The 25,732-nt window shown below is 36.2% G+C and overlaps 1 long non-coding RNA gene across 1 annotated transcript; it reads right to left on the bottom strand.

Moving 5' to 3' along the window:
- Positions 1-1,022: 1,022 nt before the first annotated feature.
- On the bottom strand, positions 1,023-22,316 carry LOC123478943 (uncharacterized). The gene is made up of 3 exons (XR_006654370.3): positions 22,211-22,316; positions 7,688-7,751; positions 1,023-1,086 (listed from the first exon to the last, which is right to left on the bottom strand). It is a non-coding gene; the product is annotated as an uncharacterized lncRNA (long non-coding RNA).
- Positions 22,317-25,732: the final 3,416 nt, after the last annotated feature.

The raw sequence follows: 25,732 nt of genomic DNA, 5'->3' as shown, positions 1-25,732 counted from the left end.
TCCTAAGACCTTCTCTGACCACCCCAGCTCTAACTCCTCTGAATTCCAGTGGTAGTGGTTTCTGTCTAGTTTTCTTGGTCATTATGTGTACACATAGCCTTCCATTGCTCCTACTGTTGTCACACACTGTTATTTAAATATTTGTGGAATTGAAATGCTAGTCTTTAATTGTTCCTGTGTTTATCTAATTATCTAATTCCCTGTGTCAGAGGCGACATTCTCTGCCATCCTTCGCAACATACCACACACATAGTAGGAGCCCAGTAAGTGTCTTTGATTCATTTGAAGAGTGTTAGATCCTAGAAGTGCTACAAGAATGTGTCTCTTACAGCTCCTCCTCTATAACCTTGTCCTTTCTGATATGTAACCAGAGATGAGCTTTGAAGTGAGGTTACAGCATGTTTCCTTCTTGTTCCTGGGAAGGAAGGCCCTTATTTTCTACCCTAGTAAAATAAGATTATTTGAATCTCTCTAAATGCAAAACTGAGTGTTTATGCTGCTCTTTGTATTAAAGGTCATCTGCTAGAATCTAAAAGTATCTGTTGGCAATAATTACTTAAGTACCATTATTTCTAATCTTCAGAAGGATAGTTTCCTGTTTCATATTAATTTTCTTATTTGTCTATGGTTGCAACTTTAAACACTTTTCCTTATATGCGCTATAAAATGTTAATAGCTACATACAGAGTGACTTTACGACAGTCGTGTCATTTTTCTCAGCTTGATCAGCTCTTTTGAATGGCATCATTATGATCGAAGTTGTTTACAGTAATAAAGTGTGAATAGTTTCGATAAAAAAGTGGGCACCATTACAATTAAACAGTATCTGGCATTTAGAATGTGATAACCACTCATAATGCTGTTGTAGGATACGCAAGTCTACAATATAAACATCATCACAAGAACAATCTAAACAAGTCTGTGAAGCACAAACAGGAATATGAACTGGGGGAGCTGTGGTGCCATAGGCTTGGCAGGGGGCAGAGGGGAGAAGCAGAATATTTAATACACACCTGGATTCTTTCAAAGAAACTGTAAGCAGTTTATTAACATTTTATTTATACTGGCACCCATCATCTTGTATTTCTGCAAGGAACAAGCAAATTTTACAATTAGAACAACATGCCAAATGTCTCAATAAAACCTGGGTCTTAATACTTTGTTCAATAAGTATACTGAAAAAATTAGCATCTTCCTATTTGTAGGGTAATTATTTAATTACGTTACTGTGCTACTGAAAAGTATGACAGTAAGGATATATATAGAATAACTCTAAAAATCTTTACACCATGAACCAACTAACACCTTTTCAAATACAACACACATCGTCACCACCATTAGAGGGGTGGCAGGTAAGAGAGATTTAATCGATATTGCTATTGGTTTGAATGTCTGTAATAAGGTTTGAAGGAGGTAATAGATGGTAGAATATTTCTTTGGGGGATAAAAAGAACTGGTTTTAACAATTTTAGGAAGGTGATCATCTTGGTAATGTTAATAACAAGTAGAGTTGTGAGGGCTAACACAGAAATAGGTGAATATGATGAATATGTTAACACCTTTATTGAAGAGGGAAATAAGTCGTTTTTTCCATGATTCTTAATATACAGAATAATTAGGAATCTGTGTACAAATACAAAAAAAAAAAAAGGTTGTTGAAACATACTTAAACAGGCCGTAACCGGTAGCTTAGTTGGGTAGAGTGTTGTCCCAACGTGTCAAGCTTGCAGGTTTGATCTCTGGTCAGGGCACATACGAGAAGCAACCAAAGAATGCATAACTAAGTGGAACAGCAAACTAATGTTCCTCTCTCTTTCTCTCTCTCCCTCACTCTTTCTCTCTAAAATCAATAAGTTAAAAAAAGACTTACTTAAACAGGATACATTGTATGTATAATAATAACACTAAAGTATAACTCAAGATGTATCTCTTTATTAAGTTATGATTTTTTGTGAATAATAAAAGTTTTCTCATGCTAGAGTATTTTAGTTTGCCAAATGAACAAACTCCAGACTTTTTTAGACTTCCATTTAGGGCTTTCTACAATCTTCCCTTGACATCCTTGAACATATTTATGACTCCCCAGCCCTGACTGGGGAGCCTATAGCCTATCTGTAGTCCCTTGAAAAATTGTACTTTTGTGTCTCCATGGAATTTCAAATGCCCACACATGCATGCACACACACCCACTCACACACACACCCTCCACCACCCAATCCCAACTTCTCTATGTATCTAAATTGAATCTTTCTTATGAAGCTATTCAATTTTCTCCACTTCTGTAAGCAGCCTCTCCAAAGCCCCTTTTGTCCAATCTTCTTCCATTGTCTGTATCATCCATTCAGTACTTATCCGGAGCTATTTTAAATTTTCACTTAGCTACTTCTGGCTGCCTTTCACTAGTATATGCTGAAAAATATTTAGTGGGAAATTGTAATATTTAGAAGATATTCCGATTATAGCACAGAGTTACTAAGTGTTTCAGCAATAATCTATTACCTCAGTCTATAAGTTAGAATTTCTTCTAGAACTGGCTTTTCCATTTTCCTTTAGAATTCAAAGTATTCTTTCTCTCTTTCCCGTACTCTCTGCAAGGGATACTGTTTCTCTCCACAAAGCACTCTTTAGGATCTTGCATTCTCCAGCAGTACATTTGTTCCAGGCTGAGTCAATCAATTATTACCTTCTTTAGCTACATAAAGACCAGGACTAAACTTCAAAATTGCTCCTTGCCAATACTTAAATTTTTAGACAATCTACAAGTCTTTCAAAAGGGGAACAGCTAAATAAATTATGGTAGATTTGCTTAATAGAAGAATTTTATATTGCTGTTAAGAAGAATGAGGTAGTTCTCTATGAATTGACAATAAAATATGTTATGTTACTGTGAAATGGTAGGTTTTAAGTTTAAAAAGGAAATTACATAAAATGTGAAAGATATTGTGTCATATTTTGGTAAAAATACATATATTTGCATATCCATATAGAAGAGTTTACATATGTCTCTCTGGCAGAAGGAAAACAGTTACTACTTATTTGTATAATTTTAATTATCACAAGTATTTTTTTAAACTATTTTTATGGTACAAACACCACAGAATCTCAGAAAATTTCTACCAAACTTCAAGAAAGACATAATTACTTTATTTTTGGCTTGTTTACAAATACAAATTAATGGAAAAATCTTTAGTTTGTTAAGAGGTATTTTTTCCTATCTATATTTGCTATTTCGTTGTATTTCCTCATTTAGAAATCACTTGTCCATATTTCCTGGTCATCTATTGGAACGGTAAAAATTGATGAGACGGAAACCAGTACCGGTTTATATATCCTAACCTGAGCCAATGATCAGCGCATGGCATTGCGTGTGACCCTAGGACTGGCTCAGGGTGGCTGAGCGATCTTAGCCTCCTGTTTGACAGTTGTTTGACATTCCTGCTGGACAGAACTGAGAAATCACACAGCCTTGTTTACTGCTGGCAGCCCCTCTACAACCCCAAGGGAACTAGCCTTCAAATGAAGCTGACTCTGAGGATGCAGAGCTGAGTGATAGTAACTGGAAGCCTTCCCTACTCTGTATTTCCAGTTACATGCAATACATTCCCTTTATTATTTAAGCCACCTTGAGTTGGCTGGTTGGTTGGTTAGTTGCAATTGAAGGCATCCTCTTAATATATATTTTCTATTTGCTTAGCTTCAAGTGGTTTTCTCTGACTAGGAGTCTGACTAGAATGTCTCTGAATTCTTGCAACTTGTAGCTCCATTCTACTTCGCTTTTCAAATTCAGCCCAGGTACGCCATCTCCAGGAAACCTCCCCATGACTGGCCCTTTCTTCCTTTTACCCCAAGTTAGTACTAACTCCTCCTCCATGCACCCACAATAACTATGGTTCCTGTTTCTTTGACTGATGGTGTTTTAACTATCTGATTATGTGTCTTTCTCCACCATGAGACTACGAGCTTTCAAAGACAAGAACTAAATGGTTTATATTTGTCTGGGCATACTTGATGGCCAGCCAAAGGCCTAGCATTGCATAGATGCTCTATAAATATTTATAGACTGCATGGTGGATGGTTAGATGAATAAATGAATGACTCTTCACCATGGAAATATCATGAATATAGGATGGTGAGCTTCTCATTTTTGTAATAGTTTTCTGTATTTTACACAAAGACGAGGAAAATTATTTAAAAAACAATTGGCTATTTCTGCAGAAATTAAGACTAGACCTTTTTTAAAAAAATCTATATTTTAAACTCCCTGTGTAAAAATTTATTAACTACAATTCATTAATAAATATTTATAATTGAGATTGCTGAAGACAAACCCCATACTGTTATTCTCTCATAAAAAATTAAATTGACTTACTCTTTTGATTAATTTTGAAAGCTTTGGTTTAAGGTTATAGGAGTCTGACAGAAAAATTGAAGCCATGATTGATTTACGTGACACACTTTTAATGGAAAATACTGTAAAACATTGCAAAAGCTCTCTGACATCTTCAAAGATGAACTCAGATGAGAAATGCCAGGTTTGTGGGCCAGGGAAAGGTCTCTAAGTAACCTTCACCTCAGACTCACCCTTTCTGAAAACCGTGGTTGGGAAGTGCTTCTACTTTTCTAACCGGGCCCTACAGGAATAGCAGCCAGAGCAGGCATCACTTCCCCATTTTACAAACACTGTTAATATTAAGCTTCGTACAAAGACTTAAAATATCAGAGAGAATATAAAATAAATCCCGAATCTGCACATTACATGTTAAAGGTACAAGGCTGGTATGAAAATCCCTTTTCTCTCCCCCTCCTTAAAGACAGATTGCATGAGTCATTTTTGAGACCACACCGCCAGAAAAGTGGGTGCTGTACAGTAGACATTGTTAGGGATTGTTGAATAAATGAAATGTTAATGGTGGTTCTATCTATGTGGTGGGACTACCTATAGGGTTATTTTCTTCTTGGCATTCTTTAGCCTTTTCTTAATTTCCTACAATGGCGATATACTTGTGGTATTATTTTCATAAACTCACAGTCAAGAGAGAGAGATGGAGAGGAAAGAAGACAACCTGCCACTGGGAGCCTCCCTGTTCTCGTCTGTAATTCAGCATGCCCCTGACAAGCGGGGCTTTTGTCCATGTGGCCGACTAAGATAGAAGCAGGGCTTCTTTGCCCACTAGCCTGTCAGTTTTGTAGCTTACCTGATTTTATTTCCTTCTCCAGTTATCAGAATTTTTACTCTGATATCAACCTATGTAAAATCTGAACTCACAGATTAGTTCTGAAGAGAGCTAATATTTGCTGACCGTCCAGTGAATTGGATGCTTAGGTTACCCCACCAATCTTCCTGCTAACCCCATATCCTTGGGTGGTGCTAAGGAGTGACTTGAGGATGGGAGTGATTTTAACTTTCCTATAATTCCCATCACTTAAAATAAATTTAAGTAAAACATTTGTTGATAGTTGTGAGTTTGTTGTCATTTTACTGTTCATAGTTTTGATCTGTTTCTTAGATAAGTCTCTTTAACATTTCATATAATAAAGGCTTGGTAATGATGAACTCCTTTAAATTTACCTTATCTGGGGAGTACTGTATCTGCCCTTCCATTCTAAATGATATCAACAACTGAATCTAAAATACAAAAACAAAAACAAACTGAACAACTAGAACAGGAACAGAATCACAAAATGTGAGATCACATGGAGGGTTATCGACAGGGAAGGGAGGTGGGAAAATGAGGGAAAAGGTTCAGAGAATAAGAAGCATAACTGGTAGGTACAAAATAGACAGGGGGAAGTTAAGAATAGTATAGGAAATAGAGAAGCCGAAGAACTTTTTTATATGACCCATGGACATGAACTAAGAGGGGGAAATGATGGAGGGAGGAGAGGTGCAGGGTAGAGAGAGACAAAGGGGAGAGAAAAATGGGACAACTGTAATAGCATAATCAATAAAATATACTTATAAATAAAATAAAATAAAATAAAATAAAATAAAGTAATTTAAATAAAAAGGGTGCTAATTCTCCAGATTCAGCTTCAAGAAAAATTCCTTCACCCCTTATCAATAAGACTTCCATCTCTACACCCCTCTTAGAAAGATGATCTGTAGCTAACATCATGAATATTATTATACTCATTTTACAGATGAGAAAAGATTAAGTAAACCATTGAAGGGTATAGTTAGTGAGAGGTAAAGCTCAAAAGAGAACACTTGTTTTTCTAATCCCAAAGTCTGCCCTTTTCCTACTGTACCATGCTGCCAAATTTTATAAAACTACAAAATAATAGATTTAGAATGATAGGTTTAGAATAGGACAAAGACTACAGTTTATTATTTAGGCAAGTGAAGCAAAATAAGAGATTCTGGTATTAACTGCTAAATTTTCTTGACTAGGAAATAGAAAAGAACCTCTCAGCCAACTGTGACTAAAGGAAGTATTTGTTCTTCCCCAGTTTAATATATCTTTCAGATTGGGCTTTCTGTTCTGTTTATTTGTTCACATTTTAATGATCTGTGTTGTAAAGGCTACTTTCTTATTTTAGGACTTAAATATTAATTGCAGAAAAGATTTATTTATCAATTCTCCTTTAGACTCAATATTAATCAACCATAGTTCTCTCTTCCCAACTAGCTCTGTTATTACTAGCTACTGCCAAGATCCATGTAATTCTGGAATGTAGAAAGACAGGTGATATTTCAAATTGCTTATCTTATGTTGAAAAATAATTATCTATATTTGAACCACTTCTGATCTTCTGTTCCTGTGACTAAACAGGAAGATTTATAAAATCTCTGGCTCTTTGGAATAATGAGAATAGCTAAAATCTGGTAAAGGCTTCCTACCTTGGAAGTGAATTTATTTACTAATACCTCCAATATAACAACATTCCTACCCTGACCCCAGAAGATGAGTGTGGACTACTTCAGGCTCACTAAACAACCAGGATTCTTTTTTTAAAAAGATTTTTATTTCTTTATTTTTAGAGAGAGGGGATGGGAAGGAGAAAGAGAGGGAGAGAAACATCAATGAGTGGTTGCCTCTTGTACACCCCCTGGGCAACCCAGGTATGTGCCCTGACTGGGAATCTAACCAGTGACCTCTTGCTTTGTAGGCCAGCACTCAATCCACTGAGCCACACCAGCCAGGGCAGGATTCTTAAATAGAAAGCTTAATTTTGTCCTTGTGCCATTGTTCTTCACACATCTCATCACTACTATTTATTTCCTCTTCAGGGACATCTTATCTCTTTTCCAATAGAATCAATGGATAAGTTTCATAAGCCCCAATCAATTTTAGTCAGGGAAAAAAAATTCCAGGGGTTCCTCTTGAACATTTTCCCTTTGTCTGCACACATACCTAAAATGACCACAATGTATTCTTACGCACACAGGCTTCAGATCCAAATCTCCTGAGTTTGAATCCTGGCTCTATAATTTACTTAGTATACTTTTGAAGTTTAACCAAATAGTATTCATAGTTTTTGCAACTCCAAGATTGAAACAGGAAAATTAAAAACTGGCCCCTAAATCTTATTTAAGAAAGGTTTTTCTTTTCTTTTTTTTCTTTTTTTTTAATCCAGATTTTACCTTCTCCCAGTTGATAAAAGAAGAGGTTTTCCTTTTACATGGAGAATTAGAAATTTAAGTAAAGAAAATGTGAGGCCACATTTTACTTTGATGAAAGCTTACTTTGAAGGTTAAGTTTTTGCTTTTCTTTGGTCTTCGCTGGAATCTTGTAAAAGGAAGATTCTACCTAAGGAGCAAAAGAGACGACGGTCAATGAATCTGTAGTAGTGATCACTTAGCACTGACATTTACTTAAAAGAAGTTTTATTCTGTTTAGTTTCAATTATATTCTTACTACAGGAGGCTAATACACTTAATATGTAAACAAGTATGCTGTAAATACAACTCATTGACAGGAGTTTAATTCACACTGTCTGTCTGGAAGCAGGGGTTCTTTTTGGGGGGGACTTTGTTTATTTTATTTTGTGTGTGTGCTTAATAGGTCTAATAATGTATAAATTTACATACCCTAAAATACACCAATTTTAACTGTACAAATTGAATGATTTTTAGTAAATTGACAGAACTGCTCAACCATCACCATGATCAATTTTAAAACATTTTTATTGTTGATAAGGTCTTTCATTTGCAGTCATTCTCTGTCCCCACCTTCAGCCCCAGTAGCAGATTTTAAGGAGGAAAAATATTTCTTAAAAATGATCCTACTCTCTTCCATTTTCTACTCTTTAAATAGGTCAGTAGACTAAGGGACTAAAATTAACAAAACAAAACCAAAATTCACCTCAAACCCAACTAGCTTATGAAGTTCAGTGCCTGCCCTAGTTTTATTTATTTCTTTTTGATTTCTTATTTTATATAAAACTGGCACTGCTTAGGGCTAAAACATGTTGAAAGAAAGATCTAAGAAGTGGAGCCAATAAGTTACATAGAACGTTTCTGTTTCTAACGAAAACTAAATAAAAATGCAATGAACATATTTCTCTAAGCATGTAATTTAAATGTATAGAGTTTTTAAAGAACGTAAATTCACTTTCAATATCATTTTCCAAACTCATTAATTCTTATTTAAAAATTTTTATTTTGAATAGACAGTTTTCCCCATACCTTTCCAATTTTCACAAAATATACAGCAATTTAAGTTAAAATTTGAAACAAAACCATCTCATTGTAAAGTCGTTGAGGACAAGAGCCAATTTCCCTGCATGATTATATACACCCAGGATACCACAGGTAGTTAAAGTGTGGCCTTTTGCAAGGTTAAGCGAAGGATCTTTTAGTAGAGACAACTGCCTCATCCACCTTGCTGGCTTTGCAGAAGAGGTTACTCTGAGTAGCTACATAGACTTCTAAATTATTAATTAACTACCTAGAAAAAAGGAGTGAGTTAAAGGAGTGAGGGCTAATATCCAGAACTATCTCTTAATTCTCCCGCCTGCTCTTGGGTGCACTACATGATGTCGCTGGACAGTAAACTCTTTCTTTAATGGAAATAAGAATCATCATATTACTAAACATACATTACTTAACAAATACATAATACATCATAGAGAGTTTATACTATATAGAGAGATCATGCAATGATAAAATCAAAAGCATTTTATAGTTGGAAGATATTTGAATTGTTATAGATGAGATAGGACTAGCAAAAACACTAATCTTTCTGTAATTCATCAGGAAGATTTTAGGAAGAAAGGTCAGAAGTTTGTTGTAGGTACATGATGGATTCAAATACTATAAAATTGGGTCAAGAAATGGCAATAGAAAGAGCTCTGGTGATATCTAAAGAACGGAATTTCGTTACCAATTTAATGGTAGGAGGCCTATAGGACTATGACCACTTTCAATTCAACTTCTTTCTTTCAAATCAACAATTCTGTTAAAGCCATTGTGCCAGAGCCAGAGGCAATGGACTAGACCATTTTACAAGTAAATGTAATAGGAGAGTTTCTGCTCAGTTAGTGCTCAGCAAAACACAGTTGTGACTTAAAACATACCAGTCACCATATTCTCTGTATATCTTTTAGGCCCAAACTTACAACCGTGTAAGGATTAGAGTCATCATACCTATTTTGTCACTAGGCTGAACAATCAAGGCTTCTGATAGGCTCCTTGAAGCAATACTAAAAATAACCCAGGTCGCTCTAAATTTTCCTTCATAACCTTGGAGCTCTCAAGGTAAAATTTCCACAACTTTCAAACTGTGCCAGATTTGATCAGTAAGTCACCAAATCCAAATACAATTTTGAAATGATATATACCTAGAGGCATTCTTAAGACCACTGATGACCCCTCTACTACATGAATGGAAGTTGTAGGACAACGCTGGCATCGTTCAGACGTTCTGAGTTCTGAAGCAGAAGAAGGAGAGAAGCTGTGGTGATGGGTAAGCTTCTGGGGATCTAAGTCTGAAGGTGGGCCCTGGAGGCAATGGGAGAAGATTTCACGGGGCCCCTGATAGTGTGTCCCGGCCAACATCTCCAGGTCCCTCTGTTCTGTCCAGGAAAATCTCTTCATTAGTGAATCACTTGACTTACTAAGCATACCTTTTTTAAAAAATACAACTAACTTTTAAAGGAATAAGAAAGCTAATAGTCACATGTTTAGGAGAATTAGTTTGAAAATATTGAATATGATTGCTTTCCTGCTAATAACTGAAAGCAACTACAATATCAGAATGCTAGTTTTTATTTCTTGGAGTAGTTATAAAACAAATGAACAATACAATAATATATATACACATATATGTATTTGTTCAGGTCTTTAAAATTTAAAGAGAATTGTCACATACTTTGATGCTAGTAATGTCATGTGACAAAAAGGACACTGTTGGTTGCCTACTATAAGTTGCTTGCATGGAAAACCCTGGTTTGGGGTACTCCCTAAACATCAGTTTGTTTCACAGTCAAGTAAGAAAAGTAATCATGGTGTATCATTAGCCTTACTAATATTGATTTGGGGTGAGCATTTCTAATAACTCATTTTTGGTCCATAAGATATGAGGGAGTACTGTTGAAGGGCTTCCAAAAAACATTACTCTGCTCTAAGAGAGAAAAAAAAGATAAAGTACTCATAGGAAGAAATAAATCCCTTTTCATTCATCAGATGTTGTTATATTTGCATGTGAAGCCACACTTCAGAAGGGAATACAGTCAGAACTACGGAAGCCCTCTTACAACCAGGAGGTTGCTGAGTTGCCCTGCTGAAATAAATGGCTGACAGAAAGATGGAAAGTCGTAGGGTCCTCAGTCACGTTAGTTAACCATTGATTCAAATATTCATATTCCAGTAGCTACATACTCTTAGGATTTTGTGAATCCATCTGCCTTGTTGTTTAGGATACTTGGGTGAGAGATAGTGGTTACTGCTGGCTGAAATCACACCGATACTTGTGAATTGGTTAGAGCTCTGATTTAGAGACATGGTAACTGAGGTTCAAAGATTAAGGAACTTGACCAAGACCCCAAGGCAAATTGCATGTATGTGACAGTTGCAATTTCACATTACAAGGGTTATAGGACTTCCACTTAATGGTATATCAATTTCATTGCATAGAAATAGTTAACAGTTTGGGGGTACTGGACACTTTGGAAAACTAAATAGATTTGTTCTTCTATCTTCCCCACAGTAGGAATGCTGCAGTAGAGGGCTTAGGGCATCAGAAGGAACACTGGAGCTCAGAAGAGGAGTAGCAAGGTATCGTGCTCACATTTTGCCTGTTGCAAAATTTTGGTTAAAGCTGGCCTGGAACTTATGAGGAAATTGAAACACTCTTTCTTATCCTTTTTCCTATTTCACATGTATTTCTATTCCCGGGTATTGGTAATTCTGCTGTATTTTCTTTAATAGCACTATATTCCACCAAATGACTTATATAGAATCTCTTGGTAACAAGGAAAATAACCCATTTAAACTACAGGAAAAAGATAAACTTATAAGAGAATAAACGGGGAAATCTCATGGCACAGAAAGGCAGAGAGCACTTTTTGACTGGACAGGATTTAGAGCCAGGAGCTCGAAATCTATCAGGGGGTGGCATGTGCCACCACATAGGAGGCTGAGGCAACATGGGCTCTCTTCTCTCCTCTAAGTGCAGACCAGTTTTTCTCTACTCCTCACACACAGGATCAAAATACACGCTCTCTCATCCCCACTGCCAAACACCAGCTCCAATTTAATATGACCTTCCAGGCAAATGCTCTGTTATAATGGACCCATTCTCCCCGCGTCTCAATCCTTAATCCCGAATTCCTAAGAGGGAGAATATGTCTGCCAAGCTGAGCCTCTGGGTTGGTTTCACTCTAACCAGACATCCCTACTTTTGTCCAGTCAACCATTGCCACAGGTGACGGCCACATTGAACCACCTTTGTCACCTCTACGGTAAGAAACGGTTCTCTTAGTGGGTGTAGCTGGGAATGAAGCTAATGAAGTCTAACCAGTAATCAAAACTTCATTTTATTTTGTTACTTAATGATTTTGAACTTTCTGATAGACAATTTGTAAATATAAATTTAAACATAATTTGGTGGTCATAAGTGGGAAAACTCCCTCTTAGTGATGAAGAAGCAAAAAGCCAGACATCTGTGATGATAATGATAACTTAGCATGGATAACGACATATACATGACAAAAACCTCAGAGGTCATAATCGCACCATTCTCCATGCAACTATCTGTGTAATTTATAATTTTCCCTTGCACTTACTACATACATTACCAGTACAAAATGTTTACCTATTTGTATATTGTCAAGGAGAATTTAAAAATAAATATATTCTTACATAGATTATCTGACTGCATTCAAGTATCTCAGCAATATGCCTTTAGAACTGTAGATGTAATGTTTAAATTTCAGATGAATAATTGATATACATTACTGTAATAACATCAAAAAATATAACATCTTAAAGTGGTGAAAATAAGTAACGTTAAAGCTAGATCACACTGCAAATGACACCAAGCATACAAAATATATAATTTAAGTCAAATAAAAAATGCCCTTATATGAAATAAAATGAAATTAAATGTTAATGAATGTTAGGAAAGTACTGGTATAAAAACTGTAAAGAACTGTGGGGGTTACAAATTTTCACCATTAGATTTTTGTAAGCTGAAATTCATGTTCTATGTGTGTCAACACCGGTATGAATTTTGTTTATCAAAAATGTTTTTCAAGCATCACAAATTTTAGGGGTACAATGATTCAAATCATAAATTCTGACATGATGTGTGACTCTATGAAAATATATATTATATATGTAAAAACAAGTTAGAAAAAACCCAGCTAATGTGAAATTCATTTTGTAAATTGAAGTAGGCAATAATATAGTCTTCATGAGATTTCCAGGGAATTTGAAAAGAAATGCTGTGTTGAGTAGATCTTTTAAAAAATAATGACTTAAGATTTCAGAGTGAGATGACAGGAGATGTCAGAATGAAATCCTATGGATTCATGTGCTGTACTTTAAGGGGATACCTAGGATGGGAGCTAAAAATGAAAGTAAAAATCATACCATCTATTTAGAAAAATCAGAACTATACAAACATTCACACCCAGTACTGCAAAAACAGAAGCTAGAGCAATTTTATTCTTTGTTGGTTTACATTTTCACTGATCTCTGTCCTACCTTGGCTGAGTAAATATGCCAAAATACTATGCAAAAAGCTGTTATTGTTTCAGCTTAATTGGGAACCAGAAATACAGAGCAACTCAAGGGATTCTTCATTAAGCACTGAAGGCATGAAATGTTTGGGGTGTTTTGGTCAGATTTTGGATAAGAATGAGAATTATGTATATTAAAATACCTTTAAATCTCCAAGTCTTCTGGCCAAGTCCACCATGACACTAACTGAAGAGCGACATTCTATACCTTAAATGAGGCTGAGTCTGCTGTGATCACACCAGAGAACTGCTTCTGGCAAGCCGAGCCCTCCAACCAGGAGCCAGACCACCTGGTTTCTGGGACACTACCTCCTGGACTGAAACTATCTTCAAGCAGTCGTTTTGTACACAGTCCTCAGGAAGGTACAGGCATATCACCAGGGACCCTAAAGAGGTGCTCCCAGGAATCCTCAGCCATCTCTGATACGCTAAGGGCCAGTTAAGTTCATTCTGTCTCTCATGCTTATAATTTTAGGACAAGGAGCAATATGTAAACTCCTACAGTGACCTAATTCTTCGATATTTGGTTTGTACTTACTTGGTCTCATTTTTCTTCTCTAATTTGCCTACTTTTCTCTTGTCAGTTTCTTTATTTTGTTCTTTGAAACTTTGAATTTAGCTGCAAATCAACTCTTCTAAGTTACCAGCTTTCTCACATTCCCCCTTTGGTGGTGTCTCCTGCCTTGTGCCTGTTTATTGGTTTACAACAATCTTCTTATGAGGTGAAATTTAGAAGTGCAAGATTTTAAATGTATAATTCCATTTCTACTATAATTCCCTCGATCACCTCTCCAATCAATAGAACACTGCCATCATTCCAGAAGGTTCCCACAAGTTCCTTTCCTGTCAAGTGCTCAACCTTCCTTCTAAGCAACTATTTTTAAATTTTTATCATCGTAGATTAGTTTTGCCTGATCTAGCATTTCATATAAATCCAACCACATAGTGTGAATTATTTTGTCTGACTTCATCTCAGCATAATACTTCTGAGATTTGTTTATGTCATTGTTTGTATCAGTAGTTAATTAATTTTATTGTCAACTAGTATTCCATTGTGGGGATGTACTACCTAATATTCAGGTTGTTTTGAGTTTTTTGCTTTTAGGATTAAATCTGTTACGACCATTTATGTACAAATCTTTTTGTGGACATATGTTTTCATTTCTCTTGAGTCTTAGAATTGGATTGCTGATTCCTAGAGAATCGGGTTCTTATAGTAAATTAACCGTGACCCTCAGGTTTTATAAATCAGTCTAGTGCATTACTTAAGGTTAAGTTCACCTGTGAGAGCTGGAGCCCCTCTAAGCATAATGACAAATAGGGCTTGTAAGACAGAAGACCAATCGCCACACTAGCCGGCCTTCACACAGTGTTTCTCTTCTGCCCACTGAGGATCATGTTTACTTTCATTTGAGGCTCAGTACATCTTCACCGGTCTGCCGGTCCCGTGTCACACTTCTACCTACATTCCACCATTCCTTGTGTCGCTGCTGGGAGAAAAACTTTCTCCTTCCAGCTTGGGTCCAGCGATTGGGAGCCTATAAATTAACTACCAGTAGACAGATTAACAGGAGAAAAGACAGGGTTTATTTATGTGTGCGTTGCAGACGTGCAAGAGTGTTAAGGGATAAAGTAACTCACCCAATAGGCAGAGATAAAAGGTTTCTAGACAAAATTTAACAAAGGGGGTGTTTATGGTTTCAACAAGAGGGTGTGGGAGGTTCTTTTGGGCTCTTTGATGCTAATGGAAATGGGCAATCTGTTTCTGTGGCAGCTGAATTCACAGGAAAATCTCTGGAGCAGGTATTAATGGCAGCTGTATTTTCTGGAGGCTCTGCTTTAGTCTGATACAGGGAATTCAGGTCAGATTTCTTTCTACATATTTTTTAATCCTCACCCGAGGATAAGTTTATTGATTTTAGAGAGAGAGGAAGGGGGAGAGAGAAAGAGAAACATCGATATCAATCTGCTGCCTCCTTGCACGTGCCCAGACTGGGGATGGAGCCTGCGACCCCTGAGAGGATCTAACATGCAACCTTTTGGTGCATAGAACAATGTTTCAAACAAATGAGCCACCTGGTCAAGGCTCTTTTTGCATCTTTTTAATGCAAATGTTTTTACTTTAAAATAATGTTTATACCAATTCTGGAAGTTCAAGTTGGACTGCATATTTACCCTATCTAAAACTTTCCTAGGATTTTGACCCCAAAAGAGGCTAGACTGATTGCTTCTAACTTCAGGTTGAAGTTGTAAGGTAGGAATTCTGCAAAGGAAGAAAAAAACAAAGATTGGCGGTTGGTGCAGACTCTAAAGCCAGTTTTAAGTCAGAGGGCAGTCAGTTGAGAAGATTTTTAGATGTCGGGCTCGAAGCATCTTGAGTGAGAATGGTGGTGCTGATGTCACAGTCACGGCCCTTTCCTGGAGCAGAGACCGGGAGATGGAAGCGTTCTGGTGAAATTCCTCATCAGCCCACACTGTGGGGGTAATAAAGCCTTTGAAGTTATATCAAGTCATCCAGGGCTTCAAGACAAAGGCAGTTTTAGTTTTCATTGGCTCCAGGTCAAGAGGGTGGTAGAAGTAAAAAAATAGTTCAAAGACAATGAACAAGAGGGATCTGATAACTCACAAAGAAGGGTTAGAGATTTCCATCAAAACATAAAATTTCCCTCTATGATCAGCCTCATTTTGATCAAAGATGATCAAAGTAAAATAACCCTTGTTTATAAAGTAAGTCTAGTTTCATAAAATTTAGCCTGATCATTCACATAAGTACATCAAGAATGATAACTGACTACGTAGGCCTTTGTAAGTTTTCTTTGCTGGGACTTTCATAAGGAATCTTAGATTGGACTAACAATTCTCTTAAGGCTAGGGTGCCAAGCTAAGAACTCGCCATCAGGCTTCACCTGCATTACCTATAGGTTTGGGTGAATTCCTCTTCTTCTCAGACTCCCCCATACAGCTTAATTTTCCTGGGTCTGTCAGGAAGTGAACTTCCTTACTCATCTGTAATATTTATAAGTCAGATACCAAGCGGGTTTTTCCAAGAGGACTTTGTAAGCATTGGCTTCCTAAAGTCAACCTTAGTTCCTTAAAACTATCTGCTCATATATGATTCTATGCACAACATTCTCAAATATGACAGTCTAGTCAAAACCTTGGTAATATAACCAATTCTTCTCAATTATGTCCTATTTATAAGGAGATCAGATTACTACTGAACATATGCAAATAGCTATACTGCCAAAAATAAGGATATTTAAGCATTTCTGAATTCTGGAGGGATCAGACAAGGAGAAAAATACAAATGTTTCATTTTTGTTTATAAAAGGTATAATCTACTAAGTTGTCAGTTATAGATAACATTAAAGACACACTTATTTTTGATTTTTACAACAAAACAAAAGCTTTCTGTACTTCTTATATAAATAAATTACTGTTCTAGATTATCTAAAATAGAAGCATCTCAACTGATAACAATTCTGAAACAAAAACTAGACCTGGAAACGACTGTTTCTTTGACGCAAGACCTGTGTCCCCCACTCCTTCACAAAACAAAAGAGACCAAGTGGTAGACAATTTTATTATCTGATAGCAGCCTGATTATTTATTATAGACTGCAATCATATTAATTCTTAATTCAAGTTTATTTTAATGTAAGTTTAATGCCAGAGGCAGCAAACCTGACTATGTAACTTATCAAAGATAATACATAAAAGCAATAAAAACTGAATTTGTTTTTTAGGCTTGAAAAAAACTACCAAATTTACACAGAGGATGTGATATACAGTGATGACACAAGCTATACTCCTGTTATCAGAAAATAACACAATTGAATTGCACTGGGCCAGCTCAAGTTGTCATATCTTGTTGCTGTTGTTTCTTATAAAATAAATAGCTTTGTTTATCATGGGCCAATGTGACATGGCAGTACAAAATCATATTCCATGCTGTGGCAGCAGAGAAGGGAGCAGGTGTCACCGTGTGGCTCTACCTGCAAAATCCTTTGGAATTCCTTTGGGATTTTTATTAAGGCCCACATTCTTTGCACCTTGCTCATTGGCCATTATTTAGCTCTACATTTCTAGAGCCAAATTCACAAATATCTTCACTAATAAACCAACAAAGTGCCCATATCCAAAAAAGCAAAGGTCTTTTTTAAGATATGCTTAAATACAAATTGCTTTCACCAGGGGCAACCCAAATGCATTGTGTCGTATACACTTATATATAACCAATTAAACTGCTCTTTCACCACAGTTTAAATGTAGCTTTTAAAAATTGCTCTGTTCCTTTATATATAAAATATAGTGCAGAAACCTTGCAAGGCACCATTCACAATAATAATTTCATTTACCTGTCTCTCTACCTCCTCTTGATTTTTCTCATTTTATCCCCAGCATCTTGTGGCTTTTCTTTTGTTAGTTGCATTATAGAACTTTATGGCGAGGGCACAATACTGAAGAAAAATACTAATGGAAAAAATATAATTAAGCAGTCTAAGACACATGTCTGCATGAAGCAATGGAGGCAATTCACAACATTGGTCATACCTGTAGGAAAAGCTTTTGTTGTACTAAGGCATACTTTTATGCTGATAAAGTATTGAACCTACAGTGCATTCATAATGGTTTTCCCATAATATAGCTATATTCTATGTCCTGAGGTGAGGAAAAAAGTGAAAAATAAAAATCAAAGTAAGTTAATAATGGGAATCCTTTTTTCCCACTGAAAAGTGGAAAAATTCATGTACTCCTTTTGGACACTAAATGAATGGTCATTTTACTTCTCTACTGTGTGTACATATGTATGTGTATATATATATATATAGCTCACATATATACATGTAATTATACACATATATATTTTATATACTCACTAACCTATATATATGTAATATATATTTTATATATACATACCATATAAACACTATTCTATATACACTATTGTATATATGGTGCATATATATAATGACAAGATGCCATAAGCATAGGGCTCATATTCATGGAATACTCTACCTACATGAATCTTAAGGAACCCTTTAAAAGGTCAATTTCCAAAATACACCCACTGATCACTTTTTACTTTGCTTATTTTGTGACTAATGATAGAGGAAAGAAAAGTGGTTTGCACATATTAGCATAATAAATAAAAGAGCTAGGCTGGTACAAAGTCCATCTCTGCTTCTTAAAAAAAGCATTCCAGTTCTTTGGCACCTTCCAATGAACTTAGTCTTCATGGGACAAGGAAGCCAATGAGTGGGCCCACGAACCAAGCTACGTCATTCAAATCAGCATCTTGTTAGAAATAGAATTTTGAGCAGAGTATCACCAGAATAGAAAATAACTGGATTTGACTCATCTGGAAACGTTTTATTCCATCCACTATTTGGACATTTCTAATGTCACAGAATCCATTCCTCACAAAGGACTCATTGTATTTTCTACCTTTTATGGTTGAAAGGTTCATCATTAATGTTAAACCTAATCTTGTAACATCCACCTTTTGGTGAGTCTAAATCTGTCACGTATGGCTATACAACATTATCTAATTCATCTTCCATGACAGCATATTAATTATTTAATGACACTATCATAATTTCCCTTGTCTTCTCTTTGCCAGGCATCCTACTTTATTCAAATATTTCTCATAGACATGGTTTCTGGACTTTCTATCATATGGATTCAGCTTGTTAGGCCAACACCAGATTTTCAATATCCTTTTTAAGAAAAGGAGCCTAAAACATGTGACCAGTGTCAAATATACAGATGCCTTTTCCTTCTTAATCCATTCCCTGGGCTCTGTTAATCATTCTAAAGCTGCTTGAGTTATTTTGAAAGTCATATTACAAACTGTTTCCCAGTAAGCTTGCCATAAATAAACTAGACTCTTCTTATATCAGTTTTTTCCTGTATGACTCCTAAAGCAGATCTCCTTAGTTCTTTAATTTGCACTTAATTTTTTCAACCTTTATTCAAGATGCTATATTAATTTCTATGTTATTCAAGATGCTATACAAAATGCTCTGCACAAAGCAGGGACCTAACAAACGCCTGTACCTCTGTCACATGTACCTCTCTTACTACAAAAGTAATGTTGTGCTTATTACATGATTATTTGAGAGTGGGGCCTGTGTATGTTTTGGACCATCACTATGTTCTCACCACTCACCAAAGTGGCTAACATATAATAGTTGCGCAAGGACCTCTCCCTGGACATCACGCTTTGACTGCGTTGTCACGATGCTGAAAGCAAGCCAGTCAGAGAAGCGGCTTGGTTGCAGCATCAGTCAGTTTAGTCAAAACAGTTAATCGAGTGACTTCCTGGCAACATTGTTTGAAATAATTTTTTAATAAGTGTCAGTACCATTAAAAACCCAAAGTTTGTGGCAGGTCTCCAAAATACAACCCATTTTCCCTAAGAATCTAACCTTTGTGCCAAACAACTAACAATCCCGTAGCCTGAAAAGGGCTTTACTTTTACGGAGTAAAGTGGCTGTTCACATGTTTAGTCTCTACAGTGCTGCCTTGTAATTAGTGGGTTCACAGTACTGAGGACCACTGCCACCGTAGGTAAGGCTCAAAGGGGAAATACTTTACTTTCTTAGTTTTACTAACTTGTGAAAATTTCGATTTCAGCATGTACAATTTGAAAGGCATATAATCTATTCCTGTTTCTTTGATTAAGTGAAGTTCAAAGGCATCTCCAGAAAAATAATTTTAGAGGATAAATGTAACTTAAAAATAAACCATAGATACTATGGGTAGAAACAAATGTCTCAGCAACCTAAAATTTCTAATTAAAATTGGGTTGTCATAACCTTATACTGTGCAGAGGCAAAGATTATCTTTCATATCATATACCAACTTGAACACATTTTTTCATAAATTAAACTTGAAATACCAAGTGATTTTAGACTTTGGGAAGCTTTTGATTTTTTTTTAAAATCCTTGTCTTTTTGGAAGAATGAGCAGATAAACCTTTTATTCTTTAATAACATAGCATCAGGTACTTCTTGGAAACAGGACACAATAGAGAGAGGGACTGTTTATGAGTCAGAGAAACATGTGCTACTGTCAACTTGAATAAGAGCCATCAGATATTTCTGGTGATGAAAACCTTTCAGTGAGGTGAAACAGGCCACGTTCCATTCCTTTTATTTTCAGAGATGAGATGGATTTGAAAACCATAACCTGGCTTCTTGATGCAAGGACTCGCCGCATGAGATAATCTCCAGCACATTACGATTGGCAAGCAGATCTTTCACCCTTTTGTCTCCATGCATTACAGAAAAAGTTAAATCAGTTTGGTGTCCATATAAACTTTTGATCCTAGGAATAGCCTAGGGTACCATCATTATCTTCCCGAGGACCACGTATAGGCCTTCAGTAGGTAGTACTAATTTAATTTCTCTACTAGAGGAAAAAGTAGCTGATTTTCTAGATCAATATTTGATTGAATATGTTTGAAATGTTAGCAGATAAAGGCCCCTTTTCTGGTCCAAAGACTTTTTGAACCACAGAGGTATAGCGTTCTAGCTCCCCTGGGATCTGAGTGGAAGGAGGTCTCAAAGATCTGTAAGAAGGCTTCCTGCCTTTCCTTGTGTTCTTCCAGCAAGACTCTCTAAAGGTTGAGATGAGAAAAAGGTAAGATCAAGAACTGGAATGTCTTTATATCCATTTTTTAAAAAACCTTTCCTGGGGCTTCTCTTAACTAAAAATAATCGTTTATAACACTAGTTTACAAAAACCTCTTATAATAGGATGATAGGAAGAAAGCCCATCTGATCAGCTTTAAGGAAAGCCAGTGACTTTGGCAAATAATTTGAGACCTCAGATTCTATCACTCCCATCACTAATTAAACAAGAATGCCTATGTATCCTCAAAAAGGATATGAATAGAAATCAAAATGCTGAAGTGTTAGACACAGATTAGAACTTGAGTTGTCTAGTTAGATTGATAAGTAATAGAGTGTTTCACAAACTGTACTGTTTTATAAAGATATTCACAGGGGAAAAAATGAAAATTGGGGAAAAATTCCAGCCATACGATATTTGACTGTACAAACAAAGAATCTGGTTCAGAAACATATGTCACTATAATCATTATTTTTTTTCATTTTAAAGTTTTACCTAAGTTAGCAACACTTCCCTGAATGAAACAGCCTACACATGACTGAAAAGTATTATGCAGAGTAAACAATGCTAGTGACAGCTGTTTTCTAGGTCTACATATGAAATTCAGAGAAACATACTTAAAAAGAATATTTTTCATTAATTTTTTCCTTTGCTGCAGAAATGCCCATGCACTCCTAAACACAAAGGAAAGGATACTCACAAATTCCTTCCACTTTCTTTCCTATCATTGAACATCCGCTTGACTGATGGACAAATTAACTTTTCCCTACCTACTGATTCGAACATACAAGTTCATTTTATAAAGGAGTGAAATCACTCTATGCAAAGCCAACTGCAACTCCTTAGAAATACAGACTCCAAAGGATGTATTTTCCACAGGTTAAGCACAATTAATTCTCTTAGTTGAGACGGGACAATTGGTTTTTTTCTTTTTCCATGACAATTCCTCACAGCTTTGATCTCCATTGGTAAAATCATCTAGTTTCAAAGTAATAATGTTTGCAATATAAATTGAACAACTACTCAGGGCATCATATATTTTTTTTACTTGAAATGGGAAATAATTAGCCTGTAAAAAGAGACTTTGTTTTCTATATGTTTTATTTTGTAACAACTTGCCCACTGCTAGATATGGAATAGGTGTGCAATAATTACTTAAGTCAATTATGTAGATTAATTTAATTTTCAAGGTCTGCTTTTAAGAAAGAGCCATAATTTGAATAAAATGCACCAAATTTTTATCTATAACTACACATGAATTACACAATGCTAATGTCATCATAAAAGACTGTAATACAATATTTCTTCATCATGTTTATAAGTCAGTTGAACACAACACATAGGTGACTGCTATAAGCAGAAGGATCTTAAATGCAAACTCAGATTACCCCTGAATCTTTGATTTAGAATCCTTGCTTCAGGGTCTTCTCACAACCAAACCTCCCTTGTCAACCAGGCAGCTCTGATTGTTAGTCCTTGAGAGAGTTTCTTTTTTTTTTTTCCGCGGCCTAAAAGGAAGAAAAGAAAAACACAGTGAAATAGATTGTTAGATGTGAAAATTTAGAGTGACTCCAGCAGGAGTTATAAAGTATTTCATGTACTTTCTTTTAATATTATTATTAATAAAAATGTGACTCTACATTTCCCCAAAACTTTGTTTTGTAAGGTTCAATTTACATATCTCTTGTAATAGAAGCCCTTTCATATGCTAAGATATAAAGTTTTAAATTTCCTGATAATTTCCCTAAATAAAATGATGGGCAATGTGAAAATGTATTTATTTCATCAGTACATGTGGAGTGTAATTTGAAAATTCTGTCCAGTTTGATAATACACAAATATTGGTTACCTACCCACATTCCTCATCCTTTCAGAAACCAGAATTTGTGTGTGTAGGGGATGGGAGGGAAAGGGTATAGATTTACTCCTTGTCTATATAGTTTATAATTTTAGGGAAAGTTGACCCTACTCCCAGCCTCCCACTTCAGGAGAATGTTTTTGACTTGCTTACAAATGTTTTCTCCCATGAACTGAAGAGGAAGCATGGTCCCCCGCTGAGCCAGGGCGCCATCCTCCCACTGTAGGGGCCCCTGCGGTAACCCGCAGAGAACTGACCAGCGCAGAAAGCCAGAGTCCTTGACAGCATGTTGATGCCTCCGGCTCAGCTGGACCTGGAGTCTGCCCTACTTCTTGACTTTTCCTTGCTGGAGCAAATGATCTACTTTATCATTTAGGCTATCCTGAGTTGGGTTTTTCTGTTAGAGTGTTACAGGTGCTAAGGGATACTTTAATTTTCCATTTTTTAATATATTTCTTTTCTCATTTTGTCATTAACACAAAAAACAGATTTTTTTGTGGCAAACTATGTGGTTTTCTTGTGATACCATAGTCATGCCCCCAATTCTGCTATTTTTATATTTAAATTTTAAATTCATTTTCTCAATGGAGTTTTCATTATTTATAACATCATAGTTAACCTAGAATTCAAATTTTGAAAATACTTGTTTAAGGCCTGACTACCTCCCAAGTGACTCTGAACCTGGGAATGTAAAGGTTTCGTGAAAATGCGGCCTTGACAGAGAAACTGACTAATGAGAGCAGAGGCTTTTGTCCGTACCAGGCGCATTCTGTTAAGCTCAACAGGTCCTTTCACTCAAGCAAAGCATATGAGCAAAGTAGCATTATTTCAACATTATCCTGAAACAGTGTTGTTAATGTAATTTCATAAAGGTAAGTTTAGAAGTGGTACAATGACAAATATTATAATTTAATAATTCCATTTAAGCATATCATAGAAATAACATTTATATTGGTATAGATCAAGGAAAGACTTTCCCAAAGAACCTAAGTGGTTATTACATAGATTTTTAAGTTTCTCAGCTTACTAGTCATTTTTGTTCGTCTACTTCTGCCAATGGATTTGCAAGAGGCTTAAAGACAGCTGAATTTTACAAATGGAATTAACCTGCATCTGGAGGCACAGGGATGCACTCAGTAGCCGTACCATTTGTTTCAATTATGTGATTAGCATTTCTTACTTACTCATACCATAAGAAATAGTATAGGGTTAATTGTATGACTTTTAATAGCAAAAAAATAATGCAACTAAAATCTGCCATTTATGTTTCCTTTATCTGCTGCAGTTACCTATATAATACTCTTTTTGGTGATGAGGATTAGATGCTCTTAATATAGGACAAAGATGAACCACAGTGGGTAGTATGAATTCACTCCTAACATTTGTAGTAAAAAAAAAAAATACAACACATGCTGAAAGTTTTGAGCAAACTCTGATTTTTATATATATTTATACATATATATATTCTGTATTTTTACATATAAAATATTCTGAAGAATTTTAAATAGTTTGAAATGTCTTCCTTTTTCTTGATATTCATATTCTGGAATGACTACATTAGTCTTTAAACTAGCTACATAAATAATTCTGAATGCACGCATGCCCGAATGCTGTGATTCAACATTCTGTGTGTATGTTAAGGTCTGTAACTGAGGGATGGTAATTCCCCACTTACTGAAGCAAGAAATTTCCAGGAGCACAGGGAATAAATACATGGCTCAATGACAGCAGGAGAGAAACACAGGGGACCCATGTAGCCAGAGTTGGCTCTGAGATTATACCAGGTAGGTTAAGCCCTGTGTGCCGGGTTTCCTTCATTACTCCAAAAAACACTGCAACCAGAGTCCCATCATGTAGACAAAACACGGCTACCACTAATGCAGCACACAGCCCTCAAGCGCAGGGGATTGGTCATCTGAGAAATGCCCAACCTCATCTTGGGGATGAGGCTCCTGGCTACAATCAAGACACGATGGCACCATCTGCATCACTGAATGGGGATTCAGGGCAGGCGTGCAGGCCAGTTGTATCGTGGCTACCAAAGTTAGCTGACAGAAAGAAATCAGAGATGGAGCCTGTTCTCTCAGAAAATCTACCACAAGTGTGTAACACTTTACACTTTATACCAGCGCACCAACACTGCTACTCATAGCATAATGCTGAATTTCTCCAAAAGCTACAAGCTGGGGAATATTTTAGATGAGGTCTCGGTACAACTTTATAAACAGAAGCTATGATGTAGGCTCATGGAAGCAGAGGATGTGAATTATGTAGTCCTTGGTAGTTATCTGGTCCACATGCTGTAGACTGAATATGGTATATTGAATAGAGCAGGAGTTAGAGGCCCTGCCTTGCAGTCTTAGCCGTTGCTAATAATTGCATTGCTTTGAGAAAGCCAGAACCAGTATGTCTCCCTTTTCTCATGAAAAAGAGGAAATCAGTCATATGTTCTCTTAAGATCTCAAAAAATCTCAAGGTTTATACATTTTTGTTAGATTTCAGGAAACAATAGGTATTACATCTATCTTTGTTCTTGCCCCACCTTACTTCATTAGTGTATATAAACTGATTTTCCTAAATCACATGTCTTTTTTTTTTAAGATTTTATTTATTTATTTCTAGAAAGAGGGGGAGAGAGAAAGAGGGGGAGAGAAACATCAATGAGAGAGAAACATTGATTGGTTGCCTCTTGGAGGTGCCCTGACTGGGGAGAGAAACCACAAACCAGGCATGTGGCCTGATCAGGAACGGAACCAGCGACCTTTCACTTTGCGTGCGGAATGTCACCCAACCCTCTGAGCCACGCTGGTCAGGGCTAAATCACAAGTCTTTTAAAGATTAGCAGCTCTTCCACTATTTCCACAGCATTCTTAAGGAAGTTGATCATATCAAACAGTAACTCTAAAAGAGCAGAAACTAAGCACCCAGCAGTGATGTTGGATATGCAATAGACTCCAAGAGGATAAAAGTAAACCTGGCAAAATATTCGTTTCGTACCTGCCTCTGATACATTTGTGAAGAAGTGTTAATGAAAAATAAGAGTGATGTTCCC

The sequence above is a fragment of the Desmodus rotundus genome, chromosome 5 (genome assembly GCF_022682495.2).
Source record: "Desmodus rotundus isolate HL8 chromosome 5, HLdesRot8A.1, whole genome shotgun sequence".
Classification (NCBI taxonomy): Eukaryota; Metazoa; Chordata; class Mammalia; order Chiroptera; family Phyllostomidae; genus Desmodus; species Desmodus rotundus.
Note: the sequence above shows the minus strand (reverse complement) of the source record. Positions and strands in the feature narration are given on the sequence as shown.